Source organism: Triticum aestivum, chromosome 3A (genome assembly GCF_018294505.1).
Source record: "Triticum aestivum cultivar Chinese Spring chromosome 3A, IWGSC CS RefSeq v2.1, whole genome shotgun sequence".
In the NCBI taxonomy this organism is placed as follows: domain Eukaryota; kingdom Viridiplantae; phylum Streptophyta; class Magnoliopsida; order Poales; family Poaceae; genus Triticum; species Triticum aestivum.
Window position 1 is genome coordinate 325,013,331 of NC_057800.1, and position 20,943 is coordinate 325,034,273.

General features: G+C 43.9%; 1 pseudogene; it reads left to right on the plus strand.

The window, feature by feature from the left end:
• LOC123061244 (protein translocase subunit SECA1, chloroplastic-like) overlaps positions 1 to 15,030 on the plus strand; it is a 50,705-nt pseudogene extending 35,675 nt beyond the window's left edge.
• Positions 15,031 to 20,943: the final 5,913 nt, after the last annotated feature.

Consider the following 20,943-nt stretch of genomic DNA (forward strand, 5'->3'; position numbering starts at 1 on the left):
CATTCAAAGCCCTGTCATTTAGCATTTCCCATCTTTTCTGTTGTACTGTACAACTTTACTTGACTCCACTTAAAGCTTCTGATTAATAGAATATTTGGTCAACTTGAAGTTTCGATTATTCGATAATCTGTATATTCCTCATTCATGAAGGTGGTGTGCAACGAATTCGAATCCGTTCGCTGCTAAACAAAGCACCTCATGCCTTCATAATGTAGTTCACCTACCTCTCGCAACTACTAAGTGTCATAAAAAGTTCAGATTAGACTATCAGAATATTATGGAAGATATGGGTCCATGTGCAGTTCAAAGCAATCGCTTCTGCTTGCAATAAGATGCCCTTAGCCAAAAAAATGAAAACCTTGCACAATTCTTCTGCTACACACATCTAAGCTTTTAGTCCGAAGTTCCAAACCTGTTTTAAATAGTACCCGCAGCAGTAATAAATTCGATGTTTTACTACCAGTTACAAGCTTTATGTAGGGGCAGTATCCAAACTGGAACTTGCAAGCAAAGAATTGCTCAATCAATACCATCTACTTTAGGCATGTCTTTTTATAATTTGTTAAATCTTAAAGTCCAGTCCTTCCTACAGATTAGTGAATTAGGAGGGGAGAGGTTCTGTGTTGTAGGGTGAAACCCTAGGGAAGATCTTTTCACACTTGGAGGGGGGAAAAGGATGAACACACAAGAACACAAGGGGGAAAATCACTCAAACATACCCAAATCGCACATCCACTAGAGTAGCATACATGAGATCCACAAGCATACAAGAACAATTCAAGGAAAATAGCACTAGGGTAGAGTTCTTCCCACTCCAAGGAGATGAGGTCTTGATGTTGATCTTCTCCAAGAGGAGGCCTTGATAATCCACAAGGATTCTTCCCAAAGAGGGGTATTGATCTCCAAGAGGAGGGGATACAAGGAGCAAAGCTCTCTAGTGTATCATATACTTTGCTAACCCTAGAAATGAGCTAGATATGGAGTACTTCTAGGCTAGGGACGAATTGGGGGAAAAACGGGGTTACAAGGGTCATTTCGCCCTAAGTGCGCGCAGGCACAGCCGGACATGTCCGGGCACCCAGGGTAAAGAGGCCGGGTACCCGGGGTCATTAGCGAGGAGGTGGCCGGGCACCCGGGGGTGAGGTCCGGGCACCCGGGGTAGCGCCCAGGGAGGTGGGGCGGGCACCCGGGTGTGTGAAGGCTCGGGCACCCGGGGTAGTCAGGGGGCCGCGCCCCACGGGGCCAGCCGGTGCGGGCACCCGGGGGTGGATGGTGTGGGCACCCGGGGGTGGAGGGTGCAGGCACCCGGGGTGTCCAGAGAGCCTCCGGTGCTTCGTGTCTTGGAGCTCTTCCTTCTCCTTCTTCTTGAGGCTCTTGCCTCTTCATGAACTTCTCCTCGATACCTAGTCATGCACAAAATTTCCGTTTGAGGTAGAAGCCATTTCTCATATGAAATCAAAGGGAGCTCGAAGAGAAAAGAGGCAACCTCGGTTTCGATTTCACGTGCATGGGCTCTCGTCATTGGTCCATTTGGTGTTCGAGGTGATGATGAAATGTCCATGGGGATGACAGTAGGATGCTCCGCATCATTCTGTTTGTCTAGGAACAGAAAAGACAGGGCATTCTTTCAATGTGCATCCCAAATATGAAATGTTTATACTGCAAGAGTTTATCTGGTACACTTTGAGTCTCAGACCACACCATTCAGCACATGTGGCTTTTACAGACTACTGTTTCAGCATTCCATGAGAGTTAAAAATAGTGTACATTCAAATTGAAAACATTGCGAACTGTGTCATGTAGGGTCTGATGCAAGCTTTCAGAGTTGAAGATCTTCCTATTGAATCAAAGATGCTAACAAGGGCCCTAGATGAAGCTCAACGGAAAGTTGAGAACTACTTTTTTGATATCAGGAAGCAGCTATTCGAGTATGATGAGGTATTAAATAGCCAGCGGGATAGGGTATATGCAGAAAGAAGACGTGCCCTAGCATCTGGTAGCCTGGAGTCACTTATTGTGGAGTATGCTGAATTAACAATGGACGACATATTAGAGGTTAGTTAGTAGGTACCACCATTTTCATAACAGATTTATTTTGGTAATTTCTCCTAATTATTTAATGCCAAAGTTTACAACTGCAATTGAAAGTTAGCAACTAGGTACCCTGAAATGATGCTAGTTTTCAATGCTTGTAACACTAGCCTCCTAGGAGGACTGTACTCTCCCCATCTTTTCAATGCAATGAAGCGCAAACCCTTTGCGTTTTCTCGAAAAAAATGATGCTAGTTTTTCATCCTATTTGAAGGCAAACATAGGTCCTGGTACCCCAAGGGAAAGTTGGGATCTTGGCAAGCTGATAGCTAAAGTTCAACAGTGAGTTTTCTGATATTATGTATATTTCAGGCGATCTACTAAGTGATTTATTATCTCCTTCATAATGTTTCTATTTTTTTTCCAGGTATTGTTACCTTTTAAATGACTTGACACCCGAACTGTTGGAGAGTAAATGCTCAAGCTACGAGGATTTACAAGAGTACCTTCGAACCCGAGGGCGTGAAGCATACTTCCAAAAAGCTGTTAGTTGCTCTTTCTGGTCTCATGGGTAGAGTTTTCTTGCATGATACACACTGAAAATTATAAAATAGTTAGATTAATGCAACAGATATTTAACCATTGAAAACAAGAATGGAAGTTTCACCTTGCAAATACATATGAATATATTTTACTACTCCCTCCGTTCCATAATGTAGTGCATATAGATTTTTTGAAAAGTCAAACATCACAAACTTTGAACCAATTTATAGAGAAAAATATTTACATCTTGAATGTCAAACCTATATCATTAGATTCATCATAAGATGTAGTTTTTTTTTTGAGAAAACGCAAATGGCTTTTGCGTTTCATTGCATTGGAAAGAAAGAGAATGTACATCCTCCTAGGAGGCAGGGTTACACAGCCGCCAAGAGATCAGTGGACATCCCCGGATGATGGCAAAACGACCCTGAGCCCTCGAGCCCCGGCCTTTGCCCAACATCGGGCCTCGTCCTTAATCCTGTCGACAAGCTCATTGAGCGATGGGCCCATATGGTCAAAAACACACGCGTTCCTATGCTTCCAGATCATGCACGGCACCAAAAGCGCTGCAGATTTCAGCGCCTTGCAGAGCGCTGGCGGTGTGCATTCCCTCGCGCGCAGCCACCAGTCCATGAGCGAGTCGCCGTGCTCGGGCGCCGGCGCCGGTAAGCGCAGCCAAGAAAGGACCTCATGCCATGTTTGCCTAGTGAAAGGGCACGTGAGCATCAAGTTCTCGATCGTCTCCGGTTCCTGGTCGCACAGAAGGCACCGCGGGTGGTGCTGCAGGCCACGGCGTGCGAGCCGCTCCGCGGTCCAGCAGCGATCTTGACATGCCAGCCAATGGAAGAATTTCACTTTTGGTGGCGCCCAGCTCCTCCATATGAGCTTCCAGGAGTGGCATACCGTCGCTCCCTGGAAGGTGGCCCGGTAGCAAGACTGAGCGGAGGGAGTATTATAATGTGGTTTCATATCTTATATAATTGATATTATATATATAAATAGTTTTCTCTATAAACTCAGTCAAAGTCTACAAAGTTTGACTCTTCAAAAAATCTATACGCACTATGTTATGGAACGGAGGGAGTATCATAATGTGGCCAACCCAATCTCAGCAGAAAAATTAAGCAATAGCTTTCTCAGTTCAGACTTAGATTCAGAGATCAAAGGTGCTTTCTTCAAATGACACATGATAAAACAATATCTTCAAAGTAGTTTTGGCCTCATTATATCAGGAAGTTTGGCAAAAACAAGCTGTAATTCCACATTTGCATGTTTCCTAACTTATCTGTTTATATGGCAGGAAATTGTGGAGAAGCAAGCTCCAGGCTTGATGAAGGAAGCCGAGCGATTCCTAATCCTAAGCAATATTGATAAGCTCTGGAAAGAACACTTGCAAGCTTTAAAGTTTGTGCAACAAGCTGTTGGGTTAAGGGGCTATGCTCAACGAGACCCCCTTATCGAATATAAACTTGAGGGATATAATCTTTTCTTGGATATGATGGCTCAAATCCGGAGAAATGTTATTTATTCTGTATATCAGGTTTGTCCACCCCTAATGTCTAACTCATCCTTCCTTTATTTCCCTTATTAAAGGGATATGGATACTACTTTATTTTATCATTTTTGTTACCTTTTAGTATTTTTTTCCTGAATACGCACGGCTGTGCGTATCATATGATATAGAAGAAATGGGAAAGACCCCGTGATATGTTACAAGATGCGCCTACACGCAGGCAACGCCCAGTCCACTCCACCTACATCGAAGACAATGGAGTGGATTACTCGCCACATGCCCACCGCGAAACCGCCGCTAGGAAGCCATCTAACTCCCGACCTACAAGCCCTGCAAGATGCCAAACCTTGCTCTCGGATGCAATGCGCCTAAGTACAGACCTAATGCTCGGCGTCGCCCCATCGAAGACGATCGCGTTCCGATGCTTCCAGAGTTCCCAAAGGCATAGAAGGTGAATAGCCCGCTCCGCCTTGCCGAGGCGACCATGAGCCCCAGCCCTCAAACACCAATCCTGAAGCGAGACCTTCGCTGTCGGAGCACCATCCGTATGGCCCATAGCCGCACACACCCTGTCCCAAATTTCTCTTGCAAAGACACAGGTGACCAGCAAGTGATCAATCCTCTCGTCGTGCTGATCGCAGAACGGGCATCCGTTTTGATGGGGTAGGCCTCTACACGCTAACCTGTCAGACGTACAACATCTGTTCTCGAGTGCCAGCCACGCGAAGAACCTGCAGCATAGCGGTGCGCGCGATTTCCAAGTGAAGTCCGTGGTGGGTGCCACCTCCAGGGCCGCAAATTTCGCCGTGTATGCGGATTTGGCCGAGAATGTACCGTCTCCTGTCCAAGACCATCTCCATTGATCCTCCTGTAGTGGTTGTAGCTGAACCATCGCGACTCAGGCCAAACCTCCAGGAACTGCGCCAGCTCCATCACAGTGAGTCACGTCCCCACATCACTAGCCCACGCATTATCAGTTAGGGCCTCCACCATCGTGCGTGAGGCTCTGACCTCGGACGCACCTTCGCATAAAGCAGCGGTGCGAGTTCCTCGATCCGGGAACCATCCAACCAACTATCCTCCCAGAAGAGTACCTTGCGACCATTGCCAATGATAGCCCTCGTCGCTGCTCCGAATAATGACCTAGAGTCCTCCGGTACCGAGAAGTTGAATCCCGCCCAAGGTATGGAAGCATCGGTCTTTTGAAGCCGTAGCCACTTCGCCTGCAAGGCGACATTCATCCACCGCATGTTCATAATGCCTAGTCCGCCAGCCCACTTGGGCCGGCAAACACTCTCCCAAGCAACCGAGCAAGATCCCCCTCCGGCCTCTGCCGTGCCCGCCCATAGGAACTCTCGGCAGATCTTTCCCAAGGCAGCTAATGTCTTCGGTGGTAAACTCATGGCGAGCATCGTATGGATTGGAATGGTGGAGAGTACGGACTGAATAAGCAGAAGCCTGCTGCTACGTGTGAGCGATGCAGCCTTCCACCGGGGCAGGCGCGCAGCCAACCTGAACAACCATGTACTGAAATTGGGCTGCCGTTTGCTTCCTGATCGTGAGGGGTAACCCAAGGTATTTGCAAGGGAAAACTGTGGTGGAACAGCCCAGCGTGTCCTGCTCCAATCCCATCTCCTGAGAGCAATCGTATAGACACCGCCGCACTCTTTGCCATGTTGATTCTTAGCCCGGATGCATGCCCAAATAGCTCCAAAATGGAAGTAGAGGCTCTAAGATCCAATTCCTTCGGCTTCAAGAAAACGACGACATCATTCGCAAACATAGATAGCCGATGTTTAAGCCCCGATCTTGCCAGCGGTGTGAGGATGCCCGCTGCTGTAGCGCGCTCAAATAGACGCTGCAGAAGCTCCATGCATAGAATGAAAAGCATCGGGGATATGGGTCTCCCTGACGCAGTCCCTGGCAGTTGAATATTGTTTCCCCAGGAACCCCATTCACCGCAATCTTCGTTGGTGATGTCACCAAAAGTCCACAGATCTAGTTAATCCACCTTGTGCAGAAGCCCGTTTGCTTCATCACCTCGATCAAGAACGGCCATTGCACCGAATCGAATGCTTTGGAGATGTCCAACTTGAGTAGTAATGCCGGGTCTCTGAGTGCGTGTAATCTCCTAGCGGTGCACTGGACTAGCATGAAATTGTCATGCAATGACTGCCCGCGCACAAGCGCGCTCTGGTGGTTGCCCACGAGGTGCGGTAGTTCATCAGCCAATCTACAAGCCAGCACCGTGTCGAATAGTTTGATCGCACCATGAATGAGGCTCACGTGTCTGAAATCTTTGATGTCAATTGCTCCCGGCTTCTTCGGCAATAGTGTGACTGTCGCTTTGTTAATGGCCGGGAGTCCCCTCATGTCTCCACGGAAGAATAAATCAAAGGCTCTCATAATACCCACCTTGATAATCTGCCAACAGGAGGCGAAGAATCGCCCCGTGAAGCCGTCCGGCCCCGGTGCCTTGTCCAAAGGCATGCTCTTAATCACCTTCTCCACTTCTTCTTGAGACAACGGGCTCTCCAGGAATAATCTAAGAGTGTTGTGATTGCAAACTGATTAACTCTTTGTTGCTTCAATAATCTCACAAGTCCACTGTGCAGCATTATGCAATTCGGAATGAAAAGTTAGTTTATCAATAGTGGCATTGTGAGACTAACTACATCTCTACTGTGATATCCTGCTAGTAGTAGGTGTGAAGAAAATATGCAACTTGTATTTCCATGAGGCCAAAAACCCAATATATACACACGTGAAGGTGTGGGTTATGCAGATTGCTCCTTATATAACGGCTATGCATGACTGTATAAACTACTCTAACACAGCCCCACAAACTCATGGTAGATCAACAACACTGCTGGATGCGCGTGAGCGACACCGCACACGTCAAGCTGGTCGGCACCTAGAGGTGCACCTCGCCGCGGATGCCATCCCTTTGGCTGAAAACAAACTGATTCACAAACAAACACATGTTGAGAGGAATCCAAGGACATAGGATGATACATACATTTCTCAATCTGCAAGTGATAGTCAAATTGAGGTGTTTTTCGCAATGTACCTCACAAAAGTAAATAAGTCGTACGCAATTTGTATGACAGTGGGATATCACCTCAAGTTACCAAATGGACATGGGCATTGATTTACCTAGGTTCTGGCCCCTGCTATGCGAGCAACAAGCCTACTCCTGCTTGTATGTGAAGGATTACAATGGTGGTGTACAAGATGTGCTTGGCGAGTTGGAAGTCAACTTTTCGATGTCTAGATCGGATCTACTGATTGTGCTAATTGGCTGGAACTAGTGTTTCCTGAGATCTTGGCAGTTGAAGATCTCCTCATCGGGTGGACGCCTATTTGTAGTAGTCTTGGTTAATTGCCTCTCACTCGACGTCTTGGTTTCCTTTGATTCGTCGCGGACTCCTCCGTTTATGGTAGTTGTGTGGCTTCCTTCAAGGAGACCAGGGGTGGTATGATTGTGTAAGTCGGCGGCACCACCTCCACCTGACACATAGGACCCGGTCCCTGCAGATTTGGCCCAGCCAGCGGAGTGCACCCCTCCTGCGTGAAACTTAGTATCGCCCTGGTAGTGTGTACAGCAAGAGTGGGGGCGTCAATGGTGGAGCCTCCTGCTCCGCCCAGTTGTCGCCATCCACACGCTCGCTCTAGAGCCGACTAGGAGCCAAGGCCGCCGCAAACGACCCAAATCGAATACTCGTACTCGGAGAAGCAAAGGAGATCGCCTTATTAACCACAGGCGTTGCCAGCAACCCAGAACGTGGAGTAGTCCCCGAAGCCCCGCACTTATCATTACCTCCAGACCGTTCACCTTCAGCACCTTTCTCATTTGGTGCACATTTGTTCAGACCGATGCCCAGCTCCATCCTTAGGATCATCAATATCATCATCCAAGTGCTCCTCAGCTAGAAAAGGACGACCTTCAATGTCAAGCGTGACTCATACCCTTTACTCTTATAGTTACCACTCTACATATTGTGGAACATCGCCAATACTGACTACATCTACCAAAAGTCTAGCAACCCCATGCATGTCCACCTTTTCAGTTTTACCTATCATCGAACCAATGCTCCAAACCTTCATAAAATCATTAAGAGGCTTGGAAGGAGCCCCATAGAACCACACCCATATCTCATGCAGAGGGATTCCATTTGGCTCATGACTAGACCACTCCTCGAACTGCAGCGAATAAAGGACTGTCAGGCACTTTGAAAATACCAAACACCGTCAGCCTTGTCAAATCTTCCTTCTTTGGGAAGTCCACCTTAAACACATTCTCTTCTAACAAAATAGGTGTCCATCGAATATCTCCCGGTACAAGTCTCCGAAGCTGCCGCACCACCTGATCATCCGACAACGAACCTCCAGAGACACACACTATCCTTGTCCTTGCATTTTTCTCAAGTTGGAGCATGGAGATTCGAAAAACATAAGCCTATTATTGCAGACACCATAGATCGTAACCACAGGTTTTGGCATAGTCAGAAGCGGACAATCATCAGATTCATGCCCAGGCTTCAAACAATTATCACAAAGCTCGGCCGTGCAATGGACCACAAAGTGTCCCACAAAACCACACCTAAAGCAATAATTCTTCTCTTTTCTCGAAGTATTTTTACTTGCTAACTCTGTGGGTAGTGGTGAGCGCTTCGCCCGTTGGTGTAAGTGTCGTGGTTGCCCCTCATGCCATGACGCCTATTTGTAGTGGTCTTGGTTAGTTGCCGCTTGCCTGCCGTCTTGGTCTCCTTCAATCAGTCGCGGACTCCTCCGTTTATGGCAGTAGTGTGGCTTCTTTTAGGGAAACTAGCTAGGGTGGTACGGTTGTGGAAGTCGGTGGATCCAACATGGGCCCCTTGCGCCTCTTCATATGGGTAAATACGGCCCAAATACGATGGACGCAGCAAGAGAACATGGCGAAATTCACCCCCCTCGACTATCACCGTTTGCTTCAATTGCAGCAGTCGGGTCATCTGGCCGTTGAACTCACCTTGCTGGAATTCCATGATCACCGCCACCATGAATGTGTCCTGAGAGATGAGACGCTATTTCCACTTGTACACTTGGAACCAGAGAGCGGCATGACCATCCAGGTAGAGTGTGGCTATGCTGACCCAGAAGTGCGTCGGGACTATGTACATGTCATGGCCATCGCGTTGAAGCGGGGTGAGAATCTCATCCAGCTTCTGCTACCGCATCCATCCTCTCAAAACAAAATTCGTATATGCCGATAGTTTGCTTGACCTGGAAGGCGCGGCTGGGCCTCCTTCTCTGGATCGGTTCCAACCTAGCGGGGGATCCTCACCAAAGTGATACAACACCCTTCACAGTGGAATTTTACGATCCAGTCTTGAGGATTTGAGCTCGAGTGCAGCAATCTGTATGTTGTCTGTGATACCAAATTTTGATGTCCCACTAGTAGTAGGGATGATCACAAGAGAGAATCGGGGTAAATTTTTCGAAAAGGGGCGCTTTAGTACTTAAAAGATTTAAGCATTACACCCGGCCTCTGCATAGCTAAGATGCACACAGCCAAACAATGTCCTCTCATTCAAATAAAAAAATATATAAAGGTGAAATACAAGGAAAACATGCAGTATCCGTATAATGCCTAAAGCGGAGGGGGACCAATCCTAAGATCATGCTGCCACCCATGTTGGGTAAAAGTATCCCTCGCCGTAGCCTCCAATCGTGTACACACCTCCATAAACAGTTCTCAATTCTCCACACGTTGTAGAGAGGACTATAAACGAAGTTTCGGTACATCTGTATATAACCTGCATAAGAGATGTACTTTTGTCGTTAAAAACCTTATCATTTCTACACAGCCAAAGCGACCAAATAACGGCAAGCACTCCCACCCTGAGAAGGGTTCTAAACCTGTGATCAATCCCATGTAGCCAGTTGCCAAATACATTAGCAATACTAAGGAGGATACAAGCCAGAAGCTATTTGGATGACTGACCATATAGAACAAGCCAATTTGCATTGGAAGAATAAATGTTTTATTGTCTCGTCATGGTGACAGAAGACACATTGCAGACTTCCATGCCAATTCCTCTTAATAAGGTTATCTTTAGTAAGAATGACTCCACAACGAAGATACCATGCGAAGATTTTATTCTTAAGCGGTATCTTCATCTTCCAGATCTTGTTATTATCAACTGGCACATCAGATTGTATTAACGCTCTATACGTAGACTCCACTGAGAACTGTCCATTCCCATGTAGGTTCCATCAGAATACATCGGACCCATGTGACAATTGCACCGTGGACAACCGCTGAAGCAGGATTTTCCACGATTGTAGTCTGGGTCCAAATAAATCCCTTCTGAATGTCACATTTGGCGGAAATGATTCCATTACCATGGCGTTAGTATCACCCTTGTGACGCACAATATTGTATAGAGCTGGATATTGTTCCTGGAGAGTGGCATTTCCTAGCCACTTATCCTCCCAAAATCTAATTTCCGAGCCATCCTTAATCGAGAAAGATCCATGGCAGAAGAAATATTTCTTCATAGCCATTAGACCCGCCCAAAAGTGAGAATCCCCAAGCTTCCAGTATACTTGGGATACCGCCTTGGAGCCCACATATTTCTGTCTAAGGAGGGTTTGCCATACACCATCTTCCATCAGTAATTTAAACAACCATTTACCGAGTAGGGACCTATTCTTAACCTCAAGGTCATGAATGCCCAACCAGCCTTGGTCTTTGGGACGGCAAACCACACTCCATTTAGCCAGTCGATATTTCTTTTTCTCGCTATCTCCTTGCCAAAAGAATTTTGATCGGAAATAATCCGATCTATGTAAAACTCCTTTCAGCAACTGGAAGGAGATCATATATAGTACCATATTACTCCCTCCGTCCCAAAAATAAGTGTCTTGAGTTTGGTACAAATTTGTACTAGAACTAGTACAAAGTTGAGACACTTATTTTGGGACGGAGGGAGTATTTAGTACTGGATTTATTAGGACTAATCTTCCTCCTAGAGACAGCAACTTACCTTTCCAACTGCCAAGTCTTTTTGCAGCCTCTCCTCGACGTGTTTCCATTCAACATTTGTGAGTCTCCGATAATGTATCGGTATCCCCAAATATGTGATCGGAAACTGGCCCAACCCGCATCCGAACAGGTCGGCGTACAGGTGAGCCTCGTCTTGGGCCTCGCCAAAGCAAAACAATTCACTTTTATGAAAATTGATCTTAAGACCTAAGAGTTGCTCGAATGCTGGTAAAATTAATTTCAGATTTCTCGCTTTCTCGAGGTCATGATCCATGAAGAGAATCGTATCGTCGGCATACTGCAGTATGGAGAGGCCACCATCAACTAGATGATTCACTACCCCATCAATTTGTCCATCAGCCTTAGCACGCTCAATCATGACTGCTAGCACATCCGCCGCTATGTTGAATAGCATGGATGATAGCGAGTCACCTTGTCGCAATCCCTTCTTCGTTTGAAAATAGTGGCCAAGGTCATCATTGACCTGAATGGCAACACCGCCTCCTGAAACAAAGCTATGGATCATTGCGCGCCACTCTGCAGAAAATCCTTTCATTCTGAGAGTCTGTTGAAGAAAGGGCCATCTGATTTCGTCATAAGCTTTTTCAAAGTCTATTTTAAGTATGACCCCATTTAACATTTTCCTATGTAATTCATGGACAGTTTCATGAAGGATAACAACTCCGTCTAGGATGTGTCTACCTTGCATAAAAGCTATCTGTGAAGGACGAACCACATGTCCAGCAACCGGATTCAGCCTAATAGTTGCAACCTTCGTGAATATTTTAAAACTAACATTAAGGAGGCAAATAGGTCATATTGTTGTATCCTTTCAGCCTCATTAACCTTACGTAATAAAATAATCTCACCGAAGTTTAAGCAAAACAAATCTAGTTGGCCGGCATGTAGACAGCTAAACAAGAGGAGGAGATCCGGTTTGATGACTTCCTAGAAGTTCTGATAGAACTCTGCGGGAAAACCATCCGGACCCGGGACTTTGTTGTGCTTCATTAGGAAAACCGCCTTTCTAACTTCCTCCTCGGAGTATGGTGCTGTTAGAAGGTTGTTTTCCTCATCAGAGACCTGAGGGATGTCATCTGTTCGGGACTCATCCATCGAGAAGTTTCCTTCCTCTGGGGCTTCGGACAAATTTTTATAATAATTAGTGATATAAGATTTAAGTTGCTCATGCCCTTCAATTGTGCCCTCATCTTGTTGAAGTGAATGAATAAGTTTCTTCCGGTTGAAATGAATGAATAAGTTTCTTCCGGTGTCTATTGGCGACGCCATGGAAATATCTAGTATTCGAATCACCTTTCAGGATAAATTGAGAGTTAGAGCGTTGGTACCATTTGAGTTCCTCTTCACGCATCATGCTAGCTATCGGTGCATTCAATTGACTCTTGATCTCAATTTCATGCTCAGATAATGGCCTAACCTCTGCCAAAGCTTCTAATTCATCAATGATAGATGAAAGACGAAGCTTCTCCTTTTCGAGGATACCCACCGTATGCCTAGCCCAACCTCCAAGGAATTTACGTAATGCATGCATTTTGTTATTTCATTTGTGTATTGGGGTATGCCCGGCCACCGGTTTCTCCCATACCTCCTTGACCATGTCATGGAAGCCATCCTGGAGCAACCAACCAAGTCCGAACTTGAACTTGCGTCTATGTTGTGGTCGTGGCAAACCAGTAGTTAGGAGAATTGGTGCGTGGTCTGATATGGCCTCGATACGAGGTAGAGCATGAACAGACACCATAGGAAATTTAGATTCGCAGTCGGTATCCATTAAAACGCGATCTAGTTTCTCGTATGCCGGTCCCGGAAGACTGTTCGCCAAGTGAATTGTCTTCCAATCATGGAAACCTCTCGCAGATCGAGACTGTCGATGACATCGTTGAAAAGGAAAGGCCAATGATTATCAAATCTACCGCGGCTTTTCTCATTTGGAAATCGAAGCAAATGGAAATCCCCTCCTATAAGAATGGGGTAGGGATTATCTTTCGCCAGATTAACCAATTCACGGAGAAAATCAGCCTTGAGTTCATCCTGGGCTGCCCCATACACGGCGGCGAGGGTCCATGTGAAGTTGTCGGCCTTGTTGCGAATATGGAGTTTAACGTGAAACTCACCATCCGAACTAGCCAAAACATCCATTGTCCCCGTGTTTACGCCAAGTAAGATGCCCCCAGAACGACCTCTAGGCGGTCGTGAAACCCAAGTGTATTCTATCCCACCAGAAAGACGGTTAAGCAGACTTACGGAGAAGTCACGTCTCCCCGTTTCAGAGATAGCCAAAAAATCTAAATTGTATTTCCTATTACACTCCGCAATGAATAAATGTTTAGCCACGTCACGAAGACCTCTGCTATTAAAAAACATTACATTCATGGGGAAACAATAGGAGATTTAGAAAATTCCGCCTTCTTATGGGACTTACTAACTTTTTTTGAACTTGTGGTCTTTGATTTACGTCCGGAGGCTGTAAGCTCAATCAAAGAACTAAGCCCGGGTTCATCTAGACCCACATCTGAAACCGCTCCTACTAAATGAGAGGGTAGCTGACCATATGCATCTTTCATATGCAGAGGCCGGAGGTGAGCCTCCTTTTCAAAAAAAAAAATTCCGATGTGGCATGCAGCTCCTCCTTGTCAGTAGGGGAGGCAAAAGACTTGCTAGAAATATGTGGAACAACTTTTAATCGATCATATTCAAATGTTTCAAAGCGCTTGTTGAAATAGAAATATCATTCTCATTCTTTCCCAGACTAACACCCACATTATTCAACTTAGAAACGGTGCTAGTATTGGAAAAAGCTAAAAAGGATTTGGGTGGCGACGTAATACCTTGGTTGTCGAGGTTTTGCGTTGCTTTACGCCGCATAGCCCTGGCCAAGGAGTCCTCATGTGTGACCAAAGTACCATCGTCGGCAACCGTATGCCGACTACTCCGGAGTGTAGGTGTCACCCTCCTCGATGGTTGAGGCGCCAGCTCTACTGCTGGTGGAGGGGAAGAATCGGGGTAAATTGGCGGCATGAGGGTAGGAATTGGAGAAGGGGGTGAAATGTTCAGGGAAAGAGAGATGGGAAGTTCGGAGGTCTCATTTCAACGACATTTTTTACAGAGATTGGCACTTGGCCTTTTAACGCGACACACTCATGCTTAGAAGTGGACCTCACTTGTCCATACACCCGGTTCACTGAACTCAACATCTTGCGGGTTAGTCCAGCTCCTTCTCTCTCTGGACATGGGTCCTCCATCGTCGTGTGCCGGACCCCTTCATCATCCTAAACTGGCATCTCCGAGTGTACGCCTCGCCACTGTCATTGCTGCGGTTACCGGTGGTGCAGGCGTGACATCTGCGAGAATTAAGGTTGTAGGCTTGTAAACTGATGGATTTGTTGCACTGTCAATAATTTTGCGTCCCTTGCCTTTGACTCTGGTCCATGCTCTTCTCCTTTGTTCTTTGTAGAAGCAATGCTCCTATCTCATTCAGCTTTCACATGTCTGTATTTGGTCTGCCTAGCACTTGTACCATCATTTGTGGCTGCTGAATGTGCTTTAGCCCAGTTCTCTAGTGACCTTATCCTTTGTTTTGGAACAGTTCAAACCAGTGATGAAGAAGCAAGAGGAGGAAAGTTCTGAAACGAAAGATCCAAAAAAGAATCTGCAGAAGGGTGCCAAGAAATTTGGTGCAGCCCAAGCTGCATCTTGAGTTTGATGTGATTTTTTTTTGTAGCTACGGTTTTTGCTGATTTTGAGAATCCAGGTGTATATGTTCTCTTACAGTTTACGATGGCTGACAGTGTGGGAGGACAGAAGTACAAATGATGCGGTGGCGTTTTGTATAATGTAATTACTTAAATCTTGATAAGTTTTTCCAGGACGTGCTTCAGCTCATCTGCTGCTACGTTTTCGCTTTGCTGCCGCTTATAGCTTCGTTTGGTCTTTCTTGTGACTGCAACATCAATTCTCCAAACCATAGACAGATAGCAACACAATCACGAAATCACAGCGCAGTGACACAATGTCACAAATTAACAGTCCATCACATGAATAACGCAGGTGGTTTCTCTAAACAAAAAAAAACATTTTATTAGGACTCTGGACAACATCATGATCAGTTCTCTCAGCGTCCTCCTCACTGTTAAATATTTGTCATTAATAATCCGTAGTGTCACAACTGTGACAGTTCAAGATATTTAAGTGTGATATAAGTAACCACTGCTTGAAAAAAAATACATGTAATGTATGCTATTTCTGTAGATAATAACTACTCTCTCCCGTTTATAAAAATAAATCTTTTTAGAGATTCCAATATAGACTAAATACAGAGCAGAATGAGTAAATCTACACTCTAAAATACGTCTATATACATCCATATGTAGTTTATATTAAAATCTCTAAAAAGACTTATATTTAAGAATGGAGGGAGTAGATAACAATACCGATCAAGATGTAGATGTTTTTTTTTTAAATGTGATGCTACTATAGGGTGAGATGCGTAATATGCAAAATGTAAAGATCTATAGGACAAAAGTACATCAGAAAAGAAACTCAATTTGTGCTGGAAATGCATTGCTATGACTTTCTGTTGTACCGGATATCATGTATGTATTATTGAATTGGCTCTTACAGTATACGGCAATCAGGTGGTGGTGGTGCGGCCGACGCTCTCATGTAGGGCTGTACTCCCGTGCGGGTGGCCGGGGTGAAAACCTCGTCTGGCTCGGGCAAGACTGATGGCAGTGGCGTCCATGTGTTGTTCCATTCTTGAAGGCTCTATTGCGGTGGCCCTGCGTCTTTCGTGTTACTCCGAGTGAAAACTCAATTTCTTGGATCAGGCAGTGGCGGCTCTTTGGTGCCGTTTCTTTCCTGGAAGCACCGCTTTGGAGTCCCTGATTCATCGAGTTGCGGCTTCGTCTCGTTGTGGTGGCTCGTTCACGATGGAGAGCTCTTTAGATCCTTAGCTATACTCTTCCGTCTACTTGTTGTTTGCTTTGGGTTGTTTGGAGTAGCGTTGTTGTTTGTTAGCTCCCTTATATCTGTCTTGAGTGTGTGTGGGGTGTAGGGTGGTGTGCTTCCTGTATGTTGATCGTTGCTTTATATATAAAGCGGGGTGGAAGCCTTTTTCAGTAAAGCAATCAAAACTATATAACACAAATTTAAAATTCTCAATTTCAAAATGATCTGGTAATGTTAACTGGTGAATCCTTCACTGGGAAGGAACTCCCCGTGAACGCCCTCGCACGCGTCTGATCGAGACCAAATTATGGCATTTAAAGAAAATTGTCTGATCGAGGTCAAATTATGGCATTTAAAAAGAATTGCCTTCTCTGCGAAGGCATGCTAGTCTGAAGAAATTATGAACCCCACAAACTAAAATTGCCATGAAAATCGTTGCGAATATTATCCTCCCCAGCAAACATTCGCGAGCTATGAGGGTCCAAATGATTTGCGCCAGCTAAAAGGAAAACCTACCAAATAGTATGAGCATAGCCTATCATCTTTTAGTTCATTTATTCATTGACACTAACAAGCATTATAAGTTATTTTTTGCAAAAAAGAACATTATAAGTTAATAACTGAGGTTAGCAAGGAAGTAACGTTTCTTTTTTTTTGAAGTTAACTGCATATATCATTAATCACAAATAAGATGAATACAAGCATACACGCGGAAGCGACCAGAAGGGTCGAAAAACAACTCGTGTCCACAGAACTTTGCAGGAAAACTCTCCAAGAAAAGAAAAGTACAAAGGAGTCCTTAAGTAATCTTGCAACTACCATCGCCACCGCTAACATGTCTAGATCTTTCTAAAAGGGCAGCTCCCTAGGTGATTAATGTCAACATATCTTTTGTTGGACTAATAGTTTTATCTAGTATATTTCAGTTGAGTTCAATGATACATCTCCATTGTATCTAATTTTCCAAACTCTTTTGCCCTTATTTTGGACTCTAATTTGCATGATTTGAAAGAAACTAACCCGAACTGACGCTATTTCAGCAGAATTGCTATGGTGTTGTTTTTGTGCAGAAATCAAAATTCTCGAATTGACCTGAAAATTTATGAAGAATTTTTATGGAATATATAAAAATATTGGTGGAAAAATATACCAAAGGAGGGCCCACCCAGGAGCCACAAGCTCTGGGGGTGCGCCTACCCCCCAGGGCGTGCCTCCCAGGCTTATGGCCCCCTGGACCTTCGACAACCCTAACTCCAACTCCATATATACCTATTCACAGAGAAAAAAAATCAGAGAAAATGATTCATCGCGTTTTATGATACAAAGCCGCCGCCATCTCCTGTTCTTCATCGGGAGGGCTGATCTGGAGTCCGTTCGGGGCTCCGGAGGGTGGAAATCGATGTCGTCGTCATCATCAACCTTCCTCCATCACCAATTTCATGATGCTCACCGTCGGGAGTGAGTAATTCCTCCGTAGGCTTGCTGGACGTTGATGGATTGGATGAGATTTATCATGTAATCGAGTTAGTTTTGTTAGGGCTTGATTCCTAGTATACACTATGTTCTGAGATTGATGTTGCTATGACTTTGCTATGCTTAATGCTTGTCACTAGGGCCCGAGTGCCATGATTTTAGATCTGAACCTATTATGTTTTCATGAATATATTTGTGTTCTTGGTTCTATCTTGCAAGTTATACACACATATTACGAGTTATGATCCGCATGCCCCAACATAGCAATAATTGAGATTCTTTCTGGTGATTACTGTAGTTTGAGGCCTTAATATCCCTTAATTTCCTAATGGACCCCGCTGCCATGGAAGGGTAGGACAAAAGATGTCATGCAAGTTCTTTTCCCTAAGCACATCTGACTATATACGGAATACATGCCTACATTACATTGATGAATTGAAGCTAGTTCTGTGTCGCTCTAGGTTATGACTGTTACATGATGAATATTATCCAACACAATTATCCATCGCTGATCCAATGCGTACAAGCTTTTTACATATTTATCTTTGCTAAGTTACTTTCGTTGCTACTGCTATTACAATCACTACGAAACTGCTACTGTTACTATTGCCACTGTTGCCGTTACTATCATACTACTTTGCTACTAAATACTTTGCTACAGATATTAAGTCTTTCAGGTGTGGTTGAATTGACAACTCAACTGCTAATACTTGCGAATATTCTTTAGCTCCCCTTGTGTCGAATCAATAAATTTGGGTTGAATACTCTACCGTCGAAAACTGTTGCGATCCCCTATACTTGTGGGTTATCAAGACCTTTTCCTGGCGTCGTTGTCGGGAAGCATAGCTCTATTTGCTGAGTCACTTGGGATTTACATCTGTTGACCACTATGAGGAATCTTAAAGATACCAGAACCAAGATTTTCCCTCTAAGACAAGGGGAGGTAAGGAACTGCCATCTAGTTCTGCACTTGATTCACCTTTTGTTTTGAGTAAGCTTGTGACACTTGCACCTGCTATTAATCCTGATATGTCGCAAGTAATTGATGATGCTACTTCGGCTATGAATGATGCTTATGATGATGCTAGTACTTTGCTTGATGATGATGTGCCACTAGGTGAATTTCTTCAACTTGCTAGAGCTAGAATTATTGAGAATACTGAAACTGATGATGTCTTTGAAACTAAAAACTTTGAAACACCTATTAGATCTAGCTCTCCTAGAGATGAATTGCCTGATATACCTGAGGGTTATGTTATGGATGGAGAGGTAGCTAGAGACTTTCTTGCTTGTAAGTATAGAGATGATCTTAAGGAATTACTTGTCAAGTTGAAAGAAAAATCTTTGAATACTAGAATGAAATATGATCCTAAGTTTGCTACTTCAACTATATTTGTTACCGATGAGGATTATGAATTCTCTGTTGATCCTAAGTTAATTATTTTGGCTGAATCCGATCCATTCAGTGGTTATGAAAATGAAACTTTTGTGGCACATCTTACTGAACTGAATGATATAGCCACCCTATTTGCTCATGAGGAAAAAACCCGCTACTACTATATTCTTAAGTTGTTTCCTTTCTCATTAAAGGGTGATGCTAAGATATGGTTAATTCTCTTGCTCCTGGTTGTGTGCTTAGTCCCCAGGATATGATATATTACTTCTCTGAAAAATATTTTCCTGCTCATCGAAAACAAGCTGCTTTACAGGAAATATTTAACTTTGTGCAAATTGAAGGAGAGAGTCTCCCACAAGCTTGGGGGAGGATTCTCCAATTACTTAATGCTTTGTCTGATCATCCTCTCAAGAAAAATGAAATACTTGATATCTTTTATAATGGACTAACTGATGCTTCTAGGGACCACCTAGGTAGTTGTGTTGGTTGTATTTTCAGGGAACGAACTGTTGAACAAGCTGAAGAACTATTAAATAATATATTGATTAATGATAATGATTGGGCTCTTCCCGAACCACCGCCTAAGACAACTCCGAAGAAGAGAGGTATTCTATTTCTCAGTCCTGAAGATATGCAAGAGGCAAAGAAATCTATGAAAGAAAAATGTACTAAAACTAAAGATGTTAAGAATTTACCACCTATTGAAGAAATTCATGGTCTTAATACCCGGACACAGGTAGTAGAGGTAAGTTCTCTCTATAGATTTGATGAAGGTGATATTCCGTATACTAAATCTGCTAGTCAATGATTGGTTGAATTTGATAAATTTATTGTTAAACAAGAAAACTTCAATGCATATGTTAGTATACAATTGAAATGAAATGCTTATATGATTGAATGCTTGAGTGATTATATGTTGAAAATTGTTAATGATCTCAAGCGTGTGAGTAAATATGCTTCCATGATAGAAACTCAAGCAAAAAAGGTTCTCAAAGCACAAAATGATTTACTTAATGAGATGAACAATAAGAAGAATGATCATGCTGTTAGAGTTATGACTAGGGGTGGTAAAATGACTCAGGAACCTTTGTATCCCGAAGGCCATCCTAAAAGAATTGAGCAGGACTCTCAAAGAATTAATACTGATGCACCTAGTCCTTCTAGTAATAAAAAGAAAAAAATGATGATAGGACTTTGCATGCTTCTAGTGAACCTACTATAGACACAGCAAAAAATCCAAATGATATTTCTATTTCTGATGCTGAAACACAATCTGGTGATGAACATGAGCCTAGTAATGATGATAATGATGATGTTCATGAAGATGCTCAGCCCAATAATGATAATGCTGTAGAAATAGAACCTGGTGTTGGTCTTGATAACCCACAACCTAAGAATAAAAGATATGACAAGAGATACTTCATTGCTAGAAAACATGGTAAAGAAAGATATGATGAAGAATTTGAGCGCTTTGTTGAAATGCTTAGGCCTGTCTTTTTGCGTTTGTGTTTGACTGGTATTCTGAAAATTTCCCCTTATGCTAAGTATATGAAAGATATTGTTACTAATAGAAGAAAGATACCGAAAGCTGAAATTTCCACCATGCTTGCTAATTATACATTTAAGGGTGGAATACCAAAGAAACTAGGCGACCCAGGAACACCAACTATACCATGCTCCATTAAAAGAAACTATGTTAAAACAACTTTATGTGGTCTAGGAGCAGGTGTTAGTGTTATGCCTTTCTCTTTGTATTGAAGACTTGATGTGAATAAGTTGACAACAACTGGAATTTCTTTGCAAATGGCTGATAAATCAACCGCTATACCCATCGGTATTTGTGAGGATGCACCTGTCGTAGTTACGAATGTTACTATCTTTACAGACTTTGTTATTCTTGATATACCCAAGGATGACAGTATGTCGATCATCCTTGGTAGACCCTTTTTGAATACTATAGGGGCTGTTATTGATTGCAATAAAGGCAAT